The following is a 16,150-nucleotide window of genomic DNA, read 5'->3' as shown; positions in this document are numbered from 1 at the left end:
GAGAAAGCTTAAATATCTGCAAAGAAAAAGAATTAAAAATTGTGGTTTATTAATTCATAAAATGGAGTAGTATTCAGTAGATAAAATGAAACCGTTACCTTAATTCTAAAACAATACAGCTTAAGTGTATACTGTTGACAGAGGAAAAGAAAATAGGGAAAAACAGCATAGTATGATGCAATTTATGCAAAACCTGAAAGTCTCCAAAATATTCTGTATTTTTTGTTTATACATATGTACATATGTAGTAAAGGTATTAATATAGAAATATCCACCAAATTCCTCTGAGGAGAAAGGGAAGACAATGTTTGGGCAGGGAGACAAAGTAGGTATAAATTGGGTTGATAAATCTTTTATTTCTATAAGAATGATATAAAAAAACCCAGCACAATGTTAACGTTTCTTAAATCTGGGTGACAAGCACATGGGAATTCATTATGTTACTCTTTTCATGTTTTGTGTATTTCAAGTATTTCATAACAAATCAAACCAACATAGAAACAACTCTAGAACACCAGGGACAGCTGACAAGTAAAAAGTTGTCTCAGAATCAATACTCCCTTAGCAAATGCAAATGCAAATACAAGAACTTTACCAGCAACTCCTGCCCTGGGCCTAAAAAAAGAATCCACAGAATTCCTAGTACCTTGTAATCAAGTCTCTGTTGAAGCCTAGGCTAATTTTTCCATCACTTTGAATCGTTTAGTAAAGAAAGGTATGAGTTGTTCATGTGTGAGTATTTCCAAATTAACAGCCTCTTCTGTTTTATTGCAATAAAAATCAAGCACAGATTATTTTTATTCAAATGATGATTTAAGAAAGGAGTATTAGTGGGGTGTCTGGGTGGCTTAGTTGGTTAAGCATCTGATTCCTGATTTTGGCTCAGGTCATGATTTCACAGTACATGAGTTCAAGCCCCAAATTTGACTCAGCTTTGGACCCAGCACGGACAGTGTGGAGCTGGCTTGGGATTCTCTCTTTCTCTTTGCCCTTCCCTTGCACACATGCATGCTCTCTTTCAAAATAAAGCTTTAAAAAAAAAAAAGGCTTTAAAACAAAAGAAAGGAATATTTGTTTATGCCATTTATTTTGGTCCCTTATTTCAAATAAGGGATTTTGCTAATGGATAATAGAAAATAGTTATAGATTGTTTATTCCGTCTGGTTTTACTGGGCAAAAAAATCCCATGTAGGGTACTGAAGGGCAGCTACCTTAAAAAGTTTTGATCATATACCCTTCAAAACAGTATTTTAAAAGTATGCGCTTTTTCAAATGCCTTTAAATTTGCATTTATATATTATGTATATAATATAAATATAAAATCATGCCCTTAAATAGATGCTAAGAATGTTTTTTTTTTTGGAGACAATTAACTCTGTTGTTTCCTGATTTTTGCTTGTACACCTTTTCAGTACATGCAGATGAATTTCAAAGGAATTAAAGTAAATTTAGTCCAATTACTTTGCTTTTAACATTAGCAAAAAAAGGTGGTTTAATTTTTTTTTTTAATTTTGTTGGTCATCATGAGTGTAAAGGAGTAGACCTAGCTTTTCCTTGCTAAAGGATCTAACCCAGCAGCCATTATTTTCAAAATTTAATTTATAGAACATATTAGTACTTGTTAGAAACAGAATTGACTAAAATAATAAATAAAGTATTATATATCAGATGTAATTAAATGAAGGAACTAATGGAGGTATGCTTAAAAAATTAAATTTTCCCTGCAAGTGAGACCATTCACAATGTTTTATACATTATTGTAAAAAGGCAATGCTTCCCTCTTCCAAAATACTTATTTTGCAAGTCAAATTCAAGAGGCTGGAACTGTAAAAAAACAACAACAAAAAACAAAAAACAAAACACTTTCCTATGCCCATCACTACATAAGTATATCAACATAGATAAGTTACTTAACTTCTCTAAACCTTCATTTTTCAGTCTTGTGGAATATAAAAGGAAGTACTATATGTGGAAACATTTTATAAATGTGAGGTGCTGGTGTTATCCTACTTAGATCTAAAAATAAATTTATTTTTCTTTATCTGATGGATTATAGGAACTTATTTCCCTGGGAACAATAATTTTAACATGTTCGGTCATGAAACAATAGATGGACACATTATTTTTTGTAATTAATTTTGATAATACTAGTTTTACCTGAAAGATTATGTATGTTCATATAGTATTTGTAGGAGTAAATTGTGTGTAAGTAGGTGTGTGTATGTTTATGTTCTTGGAGGATGGCAGTGTTAGAAAACACTAAAAAATGAAGTAAGACATGTTAAAAAATGTAACAGTTAAAAAGAAAACAAAAAATAAAGCCAACAGGGGCAGCCTGGGTGGCTCAGTTAGTTAAGCATCCAACTTTGGCTCAGGTCATGATCTCCCAGTTTGTGCCCCTCATTGGGCTCTGTGCTGACAACTCGGAGCCTGGAGCCTGCTTCAGATTCTGTGTCTCCCTCTCTCTTTGCCACTCGCCCACTTGTTTTCTCTCCCTCCGTTCCTCCCTTTTCTTTCTCTCTCTCTCTCTCCCTCTCTCTCAAAAATAAATAAACATCTTAAAAAAGCCAACAGAATAAAAGTTTGAACTATGGAAATTTATCAAGATTTTATTTTTCTCAGGAATCCTGGTTAACAAACAAAAAGATAAGAATCAGGGAACAGTAAGAATAAATCAACAAAAATGAAATTTGCTAGGGAGAAAGATATCTGTTAAAAAGCTTTCATTTAGATCCCTAGAGCATGTACTATTGTACTATTATTGTTCATCTGCTTCTCAGCCTTAGAAAACTTAAGAAGTACAAACTAAAGAGTCTTACAATGATGAATACAGCTTGAGCAACAAAAAGAAAAAAACTAGAAATTGATGGGGAAGACAAATTATCAATTTGAAAATAAAATGTAAACATTTTAAAACTTAAAAAAAAAAAGTCTGAGGCCAGATACTATATAATTCAGTCATTGAAAGACATCAAAAACAATAGCATGTGAATTTAATTGTGATGATCTCAGATTATCAAGCAAATAAAAAAATATATTTACTGTTCTCAATTTTCAAAGCAATTTTTAGAGAGATTTCAATGCAAGCTCTAGTAGAAAACCAACATAATATGTCTTGTAACAGTACCAATTTGGATATAATTGGTATTCTCCACCTAATGCTTTTCCAAATACCTTGTGCTGTGGGGTTTGAGGATGGGTGGGCAGAGGAGGGGAGGTGAGATCAGGGAGAAGACAGTCCACAGATAGACAGGATGTGGATTGCCCTGTATCCAATATTTTCTAGGCTTTATATGCCCACATAAGGCCAAAGGTTGGAAACAAGTTTTAAGATTTCCAACAGATGCTACTCTCCTTCAAGTCTCAGGCAGCCAGAAAACTCACTATCATTCCTTCCACAGTTAACTCTGTTAAACTTTTTTGACCCACTGCCAGATAGCTCCCAAATGTAGGTAGGGCTGCCATTTAAATAGCTCCACCAAAAGCCTGGACTGGAAAGGCTCAGCCAGCAGCTTATAGAAGTTTCACCAGTGCATTTCCCTACTTTCGCAATAATAAAACTCTGTGTTTAAGTTTTGTACTTCATGAACTCTACTTGTCATGTATTTTTGTGCCCCCCAGCCCAACTCTCATTTTACTTCAGCTGTGTTGAGTCACTCCTATGCTGGGAGAGAGCATTGCACTTTAAAAACCTGCCAAACCCATCCAATTTTTTTTTTTTTTTTTGCCTCTGCGTTTTCCCCAAACCATTAGGTATTGCTCAAATTCATGCAAGGCAATCAGAAGTTCATGAGATTTAACCCATTGGGTATATGGAAGGGTAGAGGGGAGTGGGGGGTTGGGAGGCACTCCTCCCCGGCAAAGCTCATAATGTAAACCCTTGTCCTGCTCCCCAGTGGAACTGAACCCCAGTTGTCCATATAAGTAACTAGCTCTGTAATGACAGTTTATTTTCTCTTATTTCTTCTTTGTTTTAGCCTCCAATTTTCTCACTCTTGCTGCCAGGTACCAGCTGCTTAAATAAACTACTTGCTCCCAAGTCTTTGTTTCATGCTCTGACTTGGCAGAGAGTCAAACTAAGACACTGTAATAGCAGAGTTTTACTGTATGTTTTTGGTACTAGAAGGTCTAGCACTAATTACTTACAAATACTCCTTCTGATTACATATTAATTTTCCATTACAAAAAGCAAAACAAAACAGGAGGGTGGTTACAGAGAGATTGGCCGGAACCTTAAGATAGTTAAGAGAGATTTCAATATGGCTTAATATGTCCTGCATGTTCTGGGGCTCACCGCTTTTCTGATCTTATTGTTTATATTTATCTTCTTTGTTTATTGTACCCTATATTATCTGTCCACTTTCTTCGTTAGAGCTTTTCCATTTGTTCTTTTTTCAGAAACCTTATTGCTCCATCATTCAAATATCTGCTTTTTTGACATTCCTCAGAGAAGCATAACTTGACAAGCCTATCTAAATAGCGAAACACTTTATTTTTATCTCCTTGCTCTACTTAATTTTCCTTCATCTCCCTGAGCATTACTGACATTTTGTAATACATTTTTCTAAGTTTATTACACAACCCTTCCCTATACTATATGTCTTCTGGGAGAACATTAATACCTCTCTGAAGAAGATAACAGCATCCCAAATCTCTACAACTTTTGGTACACAATATCTGGTAGTCAATAAGAAAGTACCAGGTGAATTTCTCAGGATATATATAGTCAAGAGACATAAACTACACAACAAAATGTATGTTTTAATAATTAAAGAATTAAGAACTACAACAGGAGATTAGTATAATGTGAGATTAGCTATTAAGTTATAAAGAGAACTCTGAAGAATACAAGAAGAGTAGATATTGCAAGCAACCATGAGCCCTTAGGACTAAGAGAGCAAGAAGCAAATCTGAGAGAGGGGTCTTGCCTCCAATGTTTGGCATCCAGACCTCAATGGAGAGAAAGAGACACAGAGAGAGAGAGAGAGACAGAGAAGGAAGGAGGGGGCGGGGGAGGGAGGGAGAGAGAGAAAGGTTAAAGCCAATAAAAAGGCAAGGGAAGTTCTGTGGAGGATCTATGCTTATTGAATTTTCTGGTACTCCACCTTTGGGGATGGTGGGAGATGCCATATATGGGGAGTTGTTGTGCTATGGAAATCACCCTCTAAATTTCAAGGGAAAACTGTCTAAAAGGAAGCAGTACAAAGAAAACTCCACATTCACTGTGGTGGTGCATTAAGTGGCTATGATCTAGCATGCTGGGGGAAGCTGCCATGAGGAGCTAATGCACACTGCCACAGACAGGAAGTTAAGAGAGAGCATAACAAACAGGAAGCAAGAAGAAGAGGTCCTCTTTCTTCAGGTCCATTGAATATTCTTTGATGACAATGGTTAATTTTATTTCCATTGACAGGAGAGAAATATTCCAGTATTACAAGCCCAACAATTAAGAGGGAATTTGGAACCTAGAGGCAATATATTTGTTAAATAAGCACCCTTTGGCGGCTTATCTTCATACACACACTTCTGCTACAACTGAATTTCTGAGAAACAACAAAACCACGGTAGTTCTATCAGCAAGATACATTTACCTTTTGTACAAGTGAAAAAGTTATCAAACTTTTCCCAAATGCACAATCCCAACAGTCACTGTATTTACAACTTTAGTCACAGAACCCCTGAATATTTTGAACATTAACTGGTAAAGCTGTCAAAAACCTTATATTGGATTAGAATGTAAATAAGACAAAAAAGAAAATGGCATATACAAATAAGCACACACATATTAATCGAGAAAGAATGCAAAACTATTACAGTGTTCACTTGTTTAGTTAGAACATTATAGTTGATATTTAAAGATTCCTTCCTCTACTATCTTTTCCTTATTTCCCCAACCCTAGCCAGGACCTTAGTTGGTTGAGTTTCTTTACTTGGTTGACTGACTCAAAACTTTACTCCCAAAGGTTCTATCTTCTTAAATTGCTATGTCTTCTTCTTTCAGTTGCTGTGGTTTTCCTTTAACCTTTATTATTGGGCATTTGAGTACTAACAGCGATCCTAGAGAATCCTCTGGACTGCAAAAATTGTTCTTGTCACCATTATATAGCAGAAACCTTATTTTTCCTCTGTAATTAGGAATGATCTCTTCAGCCAGAAGAGGAAGCTTCTGTGCTGCCTGTTATTTCAGTGGCACAAGGATCCAAAATGGTTAGGTACCAGTCTGATTTTCTAATAATACAACCACTGCTGTGTTCAGTAAATATGTATTCCCTCCTTGGGAACCAGCAAAGATTTCTGATACAGGAAATAAACAATTCTGATAGTAGTTACTGGATATGATAGTGAGAAGAGCCACTCCTGCTTCATGATTACCAGGCCTCTGTACCCTGAGTACTGGAAAAGAGCATCATATAACAGTATCTGATTCATAGCCTATAATGCATCCTATTAGAACCCTATCTTCTCAGGGTATTTTCTACCAATTGATGCTACAAAGCAGACACGAGTAAGCTGTTTACCACCTTCCAATTAGTTCAACTGCTTTCAAGTGATGTGGCATGTTTTAGGGTCATTTAATTCCACTGATTTTAGCACATTGCTATAATTCATTTGGTAAAGTAAGTTCCTTGGTCAGAAGCAATGCTTTGTGGAATTCCAGGATGTGTTTGCAAAGCATTCTCTGAGGTTTTGGATGGTAGTGTTGTCAGAACATTACAAGAAGGAACGAAAATCTAGATCTAGAATATGTATCAATTCCAGGAAGGAAGAAGAGCTTCTTAATTCATGATGAAATAAGTGTAAATAAGTTGCCACAGGTGACTGGCTTTTATATCCAGGCAATGATGACAAATTTAGAGCTCAATATTCATTTCAACTGTTGAAAAATAAGGTATTCAGCAGGATCATTACTCAGGTCATTCTTGGTGAAAGAAATCACATCGTTGTTAAGCTTATGCATAGCCCCTATTCCTGTCCACATGGCTCTTTGTTCATAGGTTCATTGTTCAAACACTAGGAAGACCGTGGAAAGAGTATGATTGACATCCACAGAGTGTGCCATTTTGTCCAATTGATTATGAAGGGCCTACCCTCCAGGAGACACTCTTTATTGGACTTTAATGTGATATGCAAATTTATTCACAGTTTGTGCCCATTCTGAAAGGATCATCAAGTCCTCTTCTCAATACTTCTTTATTACTAATTTTCTATTCTGTTCTTTTCAAATCTTTGACCATTCAGCCAAACAGTTGTCAACTCCTTATGAATGCATAGATTCATGCTTCTGGCTATCTCTTATTCAGACAAAGCAGACAACCAAATGTAAATGTAAATTGTTTTTGGTAATCCTTGAAAAATGTTATGGGTGAAAAGTTATTATTTATTCCAGTAAAGGTTTTACATTTGTAAGAACAGCTGCAATTGGAGTCACTATCTGATTAAGTTTCTAATAATCTACAGTTATTCTGAGACCTATCCAATCCCTGCAAAGGCCAAACTGGTGAGTTGGACAAATGTTAAGATAGGCATCTGTCCCAGGTGATATTACTACAGATTTTCGAGCAAAGGAAAGCTAGTTAACTGAGAAAACAAGGCATTTCTAGTGGTAAAAGAGGACCAAAGTGATTTGAGGGTTCAAGATTGTTTCATGTTTTCAGGATCCCTCTCATTCAGAATTAATGTGCTAACCTTCACACACAAACTCTGAAGACTGAATTCAACTGACAATGTAACTCAGCAACCAGTACAACTGGATTTTGCATTTGTTTCTTCAGCAATATTAGCCTCATGGGTGGAAGAAATAAGAGATTAATTTAGGACTGTCATGGAAGTTCTCTTGTTATCAGTTTCTGAAATTGAGATTAAAGGATTTTGTCATTTTCTTTCTGTAAGTGATCCTATGCACTAAGTGTTCAGTTGATGCCTGCCCTGCACACCATAGTCCTGGCAGTCATTGCTACTACCACAAAAGTCAAGTCTGGCATCCAACTGGGCTTCCAAGAAACTTGCTTCATGGGCATTCCATTATAACTATAGTTTATAGTTTTATTATTTGTAATGTCACTTTATGTCATTTGTTACCAGCAACACATTTCAAGGATTTCAAAACTAAAAGCCAAAGTCAAGATCAAATCAATCCTCAGATCCCATCTTCCCAGTACCAAGTTTGGGGCCAATCAGGGGCCACAAACCAGAGAGCTATTTGAATGTGGAAATATTTTTTATCAAGAATTATTAACAATAACAGGAAATTATAGTAATGGAGTGTTAGCTGCAAGATGTGAAGATAATTCTAAAGGAAACAGGGATATCTGATATAAAAAGAAGTCATTACTCTTAGGGTTAAAGCAGAGTGAACATTTAAGGAACAAATCTGAAAGAATACTCTCCCTTTAGAGCTTCTGAGAGATGGTGTAGCTATTATCCACTAGATAGTAAAGACATCCTTTGAGTTGTAGCACTGGTAGAAATCTCTAGGAATCCCTCTGCTGGGGCTTGGGGAAACCAACCACATAAAGGTACTGTGCTATGGAAGTGGTTGGCAATCTACCCTCTGGGGTGCCAGACAATGCTGTCAGTAGGGAGCTGCTGTACCTAGAATCCACTGACAACTATTGGGGTGTTGAAGGGAATTGTCCACAGGAAAGTGGCAAGCATAAAACTCACGGAATTAGTAGCAGTACCTTGAGAAGATTCCCTTTGGGATTTGGGGGGATGCTTCCCATGGGGAGGTGACATGCACTGATGACTGCTACTTGATGCTGGAGACTATCAAGACAGTACACAGAGGAACCAGAAGTTCCCCTTCCCTTTCCCATATTCCTCTGGTGCTGTCTACTAACAAAGCTTAAAATTATGCCACCCAACAAAGAAGAAATTTCTCAGTATCACAACCAGAACAATGAAGGCTATATTTGGAGCTGACAAGCAGTATACTGATAACTGACATATGAGGCATTTTAAGAAACAGGACCAAATACCACAAAGGTAAGAGAAAAAAAGCAGAATAAACTAACCAATAGTGATACAGATGATTTGGCATTATCAGAACAGTTTTATGATTATTATTTTCCAAAAAAAAAAGGAAAACATTGATAATGTTAAGTTCTGAAATCTATAAGAAATCAAATGCTTATTCTAGAAATAAAAATAATAAAAATTCTCACTAAAACATAAAAACACAAAATTTAAGAATACAGCAGATGGAATTAATAACTGTTATTATTTTTTAATATATATTTGTTTTGAGAGAGAGAGAGAATGGGAGCTGAGGACAGGCAGAGAGAGAGGGAAAGAGAGAATCCCAAGTAGGCTCTGCATTGTGAGCATGGAGCCCAACAGGAAGGTTGATCTACAGTGGATCATGACCTGAGTTGAAATCAAAAGTTGGCTGCTTAACCAACTGAGCAACCCAGATGCCCCAATAACTATTATTAAAAAGTACACAATTAGGAAACTTGATCATGGTCAGTAGTAAATATCTAAGTGAAATACAGAGAAGGAAAAAAAGGAATAGAAAAGCCAGTAAAGCCTTTATGACATGACATGGTGAAAAAAATTAACACATACTTAATAGAAGTCTCCAAGGGAGAGGAAAAGGAGCTGGAGAGAGGGAAAAAACAAAAACAAGCAAACAAACAAAAAAACCTGAAGAAATACTAACTCTGCTTAACTTACCTGGAATGGTTGATCCTAGCTTAAAATTATCTCTCTTGGATTCTGCAATCAGTCCTTTCATACAAGATCAAAATGTGTCCACTTTCCTCACCACATCAATTGAATAGAGTATGTATAATTTTAGAATGTGATGGACAGAATTTGAATAGGTAGGAATTTAGAAGAGTTCAATGACTGGAAAGTTGTTCTCTGAGGTTTAGGGGCCATTAAGACAATTTAATAGAGTTTCATTGTAATTATATACTAAAGGAATTATTTTTGTGGTCTGTGTTTGCTTTTCTATCGTGTGGAGTGACCACCAGTATAAAAGCTTCTCTATAAATTAGGCGAGCGAACAATGAATTTTGCAGTGTCTATTCCCAGCGGTTTGAATGATAACTAATGAGTTCCTAATTACCTGGGAGAAATTAGGATACTATTGAGCATATAAAGCTTATGAAGATGGGATTAGATGCTAATATTTGTCTTTAGACCAAGTAAAGTTAGGGGGTAAAAACCCTAAAGGCACCAGCACCACATATAATTTGTTTCTGAACAAATATATTTCCTGTTCCTTTTCTTAAGGATTTCATTTTAGATAAAGCTTTTAACATAGCAAAAAGTACAATTCTTGGATCTTTCTTTGAATTCAAGTAAATGCTGATTCACAGATAGTACATAGAAACATCATTTATATGTGGTTTAAGCAAGGAATAAATTATAAAATTGCCTACTTATCTCAGGAGAGTTAGTTTTCTTTGATTTAGTGTCTCAAATCATTGTGAATAGAATGTACCAAAATGTGACTCAAAGACATTGAAATTGTTTACAAATGACTCGAGACATAATTTCAACTTTTCTGATTGTTGTCTACTAAGTATGTGGAAGGCAGAAATTGCTACTGAATACTTGAAATCCAACTCTTGTTTATTTCTTGCTCAGCAATGGAGAGTTGTGCTTCTAAGACACAGTATCTCTGAACAAAGACTATTGCTGATCTTACATATGTGTTTTTGGGAAACATGCGTATCAAAAACTGATAGGCTGGTAGAAACAGGAGTGTTTAGAAATCGGGTGACTTTTGGCCTCTGTTAAAGAATTGTTACTGCCACCAACTGGTTGACTTTCAGAGGGTGGGATGATCTCTGTGGGACAGTGGAGGTTCTCATTGGTTGATTGGGAGGGTTTTAAAATCAGTTTTAGAAGTTTCTTTTTATTAAAGCCAAATAATGATAAATATTTCTATAAAAGGATAGAAACTCTTTATTTTAAATATAACAAAAAAGAATGCCTTTGAAATAATTAAAAAGGCATCTCCATTATCTGATATACTAAATGATAGAAGTAACAGAGGAAAGGAGATTGCAGGTTAGTTTACAGATAGGGAGATAGTAAACAAATCTGTGTGAGAGCACAGTCAATAGTCAAGTTTCTTAGATCTCTGATAATTTACACTTGCTGTGAATTAACTGCAATAACTTTAAATTAATTTAAAGAAAGCACACTTACATAGAATGAAAAAAGAATGAATAAAGCTTTTTACAGAGAATGAAAAAAAGCTATACACATAGTGTATTTTTATCATTTACACGGTAATGAACAGCCCATTATCATATTTTGCCACTTCCATTGGGATATGCCACATTACCTTATTGATACCTCTAAAGTCCAAATGTACACAAGAAGCCAAACCACGATTAGAAATTTAGTTTCTCTGTATGAAGAGATGACTTAACAAACGTTTGTGCAATGTTTTACCAAGAGGCTGAACTTGGTTTTCCTGTAGAGACCCCTATTTCAATCTAATTAACGTTAATATAGAAAGGTATCTCCCATCTAATTATATTCAAAACTTAATGGTTGTGCTAAAGAATTAAAGAATATTTTTGTGTTAGAGATGGAGAGAGGGAATAGAACTAAATTTTATTGAAGCCCCTGGTATTTTTCCAGGTGCTGTTTGATGTAATGAGCTTGTTTACTCATGTTATCTATTTAATTTTCACGGTAGCTGCCCTGTTTTTTTATGAAAAACATCACATAAATAAGTAATCATTATTATTAGACATTTTATTGATGAACAATCTGTAACTCAGAGATATGATAAATTTCTGTAGTCAAAAAATAGATTGTGGGAGCTGGGACTGAAATCCAGCCAAACATCTAAGCCCTTGAGAGCTCTATGATAAAATAAAATTAACACTCATGTCTTCTATCCCATTGCATTGCAAAGTAGTGTTATTCTTGGTGAATAATTCTGTGTATGAGTATCAAGAATGTTTAGCTATGTGGCTTTTAATTTCTGTTATCCTGTATATGATTTTGTGGGAAAAAACTGAACGGGCCAAGTAGGTTATATTGACTGTGACTCAGTTACCCTCTCGGGCAAACATTATTTACTGAGTTGCCCCTTGTCCTGCAAATTGAGTCATACACCATGCACACTAAAGTGCTTGCCCTGGAGGAACTCAAGTAGGGCAGCTCTAATAGTCTATTTTGTTCTTTTAAAGTGTTGGCATTCAGCTTACTGGAAGGTACATGATAGAACAATGCTTCCCCCTTTTCAGTAAATGATGCCACATTTGTTGTTTTCCAATTTTCTAGTTCTCTGTAGTGCTCCATGACTTTCCAGCTGCAATTGTGACTGTGCTCGGAAGTTCATTAGTCAATTCCCTCAACACCCAGGGACCCATTTTACTTGTTCCTGCTGGTTTATGTATGTTCACATTTTTAAAAAAGTATTCCCCGGTGAGTTTTAGTCAGTAGTTATTTTTTCATTTCTTTCCAATTCTGCTAACTTCATTTTCTTTGCCAGCATTGCTTCTTAGGTTGTTATACTGTCTCCAGTTCTTATCTTCTTGTTTCCTATGAATCATGGGCTTTAAAAAATTAGCCAGTTTTTTCATTTCTTCAGACAAACTGCTCATTTATCTAATTTTTTTTTCTTTTTGCTACTGGATTTTTTTTTCTGGCATTACTTTAAATTCTATTATTATAAGTACCCCTTTGCCCTTATCCCAGATTCTGCTTTGTTTATTCCCCTTATCTTTATTGTTTTACTATTGTTTTACTACTTAAACACATTGGAGTTTACCCTTTTGCTCATTAACATATGGATACTTCAGCTCAAAACTTTTATACTTAAATTCTCTATTAAGTTGCTTGATATGGGGCACCTGGGTGGCTCGGTTAAGCCACCGACTTAAGCCACCGAAGTCGGTTAAGCCGCCGACTTCAGCTCAGGTCATGATCTCACGGTCAGTGAGTTTGAGCCCCACATCAGGCTCCGTGCTGACAGCCCAGAGCCTGGAGTCTGCTTTACATTCTGTGTCTCCCTCTCTCCATTCTGTGTCTCCCTCTCTCTCTGCCCCTCCCCCACTCTTACTCTGTGTCTCTCCTTTTCAAAAATAAACAAACATAAAAAAATTAAATTGCTGGATAGAATAACATCCATAGTAGAAAAAAGACCAATGTGGTATATGGTATACATACACACACACACACACACACACACACACACACACCCCTAAGTAATTAACACGGCGGGGCACCCTGGATGGGGGGGGGGGGTTGTATAAATCATGAAAGAACTTTGTGTTACCTGCTATAAGTCTAAGATTCAAATGACTACTGTTCATGAAAAATGGCCCCTACATATAAACTATGTTTTGTCTTTTGTATTAGGATTCTTTCACATATAACTTGTTTTGTTTGAGGCAAATTATGCTCAGAAACTAAGAATGTCTTTGCCAATAATTTAATATAGGTTCACTACAGGAATTATAACCTATAATATTTCCCAAGCCAATTACATATTTTAATAAGCTAATAAAAATAACATACTCCAAACCAATAAGAGATTAATTACATTCTTGTTCAAGGCGAAGGATAGATGGAAGAAACAGTCAAAATTTAGTTGTACCTTTCAACAAGTTGGTTCTCCGAAGAGTCGGCTTTGCCAACCAAGTGCTGCCAGAGCCAGAGCAGAGGACCCTTGTTGCTGGAGCAGGTTGCTAGGGAAATGAAGCTGCCAGTTCTGGTGGGCAGGATGATTTCCTTCAAGGGGCCGCTGCACAATTTTCACCACTACTGGAAAAAAGTTGCCTTGCTGTAGCAGAAACAAATGGCCCACAGTTGTTGGAAAGCTATTTAGATCAGCAAAGGGTAGTCTTGCCCAGACTGAACACTTGTAAGTCCTCGCAAATTCTTGATATTTAAAGTTTAAATATCAATTTTGTCATAGCTCCTCTTCCATATGTTCTTACTGATACGTTCTTAGCAGCACCTGCTAACAGTTGAGCTACTGAGTACTTCTTGACAATTAACAGATGTTGATAACAACATCCCAACACACCTTCCTCAATGTAAAAAAATTCACCCTTAGATGAAAACAACTTCACCTGAGTCGTAAAAAGTGGATTTGAAACCATACCAAACCAATATACAACACCTATTTAGCAAGAAGAGCAAAGCTACTAGCAGTGAAAGAACTGAACCAAAGATAAGCATGACTCCTTTGGAGCTGTTTCTGACCTCATAGACTGGCAATTACTCTTCCATTTAAAAAATTATTTTTGGGAACCAGCCAAGTTAATTCCAGTGTGATTCACACAAGTATTGGCATTCCTTTCAGGTTCCAGAGAAGTTTACAGCTGCCTTTATAACTTTATAATGTCAAATGTCTTCCCACAATCTATACTTAGCTTCTAAAGTGTATTTTTTTTATCTACCTAAAGATGCTCTAGAATTTGCATTTGAAAATATAGAATGATATTTTTCCTGGGTTTCTTTTTATGTATTTTGTCAGTTTTGATGAGTCAGAAGTCTTTGCTAAGACACTGAAAACAGCAGAATGAGACCTCATGATAGAAGAAGCTACACACATAAGCATACACTGGGGGGAAGGAGGGTGGTGCCTGGATGGCTCAGTTGGTTGAGCATCCGACTTCAGCTCAGGTCATGATCTCACAGTTTGTGAGTTTGAGCCCAGCGTCCAGCTCTGTGCTGACAGCTCAGAGCCAGGAGCCTGCTTCAGATTCTGTGTCTCCCTCTCTCTCTGCCCCTCCTCTGCTTGCACTCTGTCTCTCTCCCTCTCAAAAATAAATATCCATTAAAAAATTAAAGAAAAAGTAATACACTCAGGGGGCACTTGGGTGGCTCAGTCGGTTAAGCATCCAACTTCAGCTCAGGTCATGATCTCATGGTTGTGAGTTTGAGCCCCACGTTGGGTTCTGTGCTGACAGCGCAGAGCCTGGAGCCTGATTCTGTGTCTCCCTCTCTGCCCCTCCCCACCACACTTGTGCTCTCTCTTTGTCTCTCTCAAAAATAAACATTACAAAAAATTAAAAAAAATAATACACTCAGGATATCGAGGTAAAGCACTGTTGGCAGAGAACATTTCAACATAGAATACTGACTCTCACTTGTTTAGAGCTTACAGTATAGTCTACGGGGCTCACTATAACTAATTAAGAATGTAAGACTGCAATCAAAGCACAGGGAAATTCTTTGTTGGTATTGTCTTTTACTGGCATGTGCATGTGTATACATTTAAGCATATATACTCTCTCTTCATCTCTCATATGTCTATATTGATATCCCTATACATATATGTATACATATATACATGCAGGACATTTGATGAATGTATTTAAATACTATTTTGGAACTACTTTAGAGACAAATAGAATTTTATGTGATTTGAAAATATGGAAAGTTTAAAAATATGGTATGTGTGTATATTTTTGTTCATAAATTCAATTAACATTTATTAGGTGCCTAACCTATACCATTTGAATCACATATATTATCTCTCTTAATAATTATGATTACACTGAGTATGTGATCATATCATCAGAGCATATTATCAAATGAAATGGAATAAAACAGAACATTCCTTGTGTGAGTTACTCTCAGGAAAAGTGAAACACAACTAGATATGCAGTTTGAAAAAAAGAAAAGAAAAAAAGCATCAGTTCTTGAAGTCCAAAATAACAAACGTGAGTTCCCCAAATAAGAAAGAAAATAGGAAAACATTATCAAACATATAATACAAGGGATGTCTGGATGGCTCAGTCGGTTAAGCAGCTGACTCTTGTTCTTAGCTCAGGATGTGATCTCACAGTTCCTGGGTTCCACCCCCAAGTTGGGCTCTTCCCTGATGGTGTGGAGTCTCCTTGGGATTCTGTCTCTTCCTCTCCCTCTGCCCCTCCCCTGCTCATGCTCTCTCTCTCTCTCACTCTGTAAATAAATAAATAAACAAACACACAAAAACAGATATAATATTGCAGAGTTAAAGTTCAATTGACATGCCCACCATATGCCCAGACAGTAATGCAAAAGCCATACCTAGATATAGTATTTTGGGAATCAAACTTCTAGAGTATAAAATTAAAAAAAAAAAAGTTCTGTCAATAAATAATCAAACAAAACAAATAAAATAAATAAAACAAAATGCAATCTACAAAACAAAAAGAATCAGTCCAGCATGAAACATATC

At 36.2% G+C, this 16,150-nt stretch overlaps 1 long non-coding RNA gene across 1 annotated transcript in view; it reads right to left on the bottom strand.

Moving 5' to 3' along the window:
• The window catches only part of LOC113603254 (uncharacterized), a 787,506-nt gene extending 772,083 nt beyond the window's left edge, over positions 1-15,423 (bottom strand). The window contains exon 1 of the long non-coding RNA XR_008289306.1: positions 13,574-15,423. This is a non-coding gene — a long non-coding RNA (uncharacterized LOC113603254). The remainder of the gene's footprint in view (positions 1-13,573) is intronic.
• Between the last annotated feature and the right edge of the window lie 727 nt (positions 15,424-16,150).

Source organism: Acinonyx jubatus, chromosome A3 (genome assembly GCF_027475565.1).
Source record: "Acinonyx jubatus isolate Ajub_Pintada_27869175 chromosome A3, VMU_Ajub_asm_v1.0, whole genome shotgun sequence".
Lineage (NCBI taxonomy): Eukaryota > Metazoa > Chordata > Mammalia > Carnivora > Felidae > Acinonyx > Acinonyx jubatus.
Note: the sequence above shows the minus strand (reverse complement) of the source record. Positions and strands in the feature narration are given on the sequence as shown.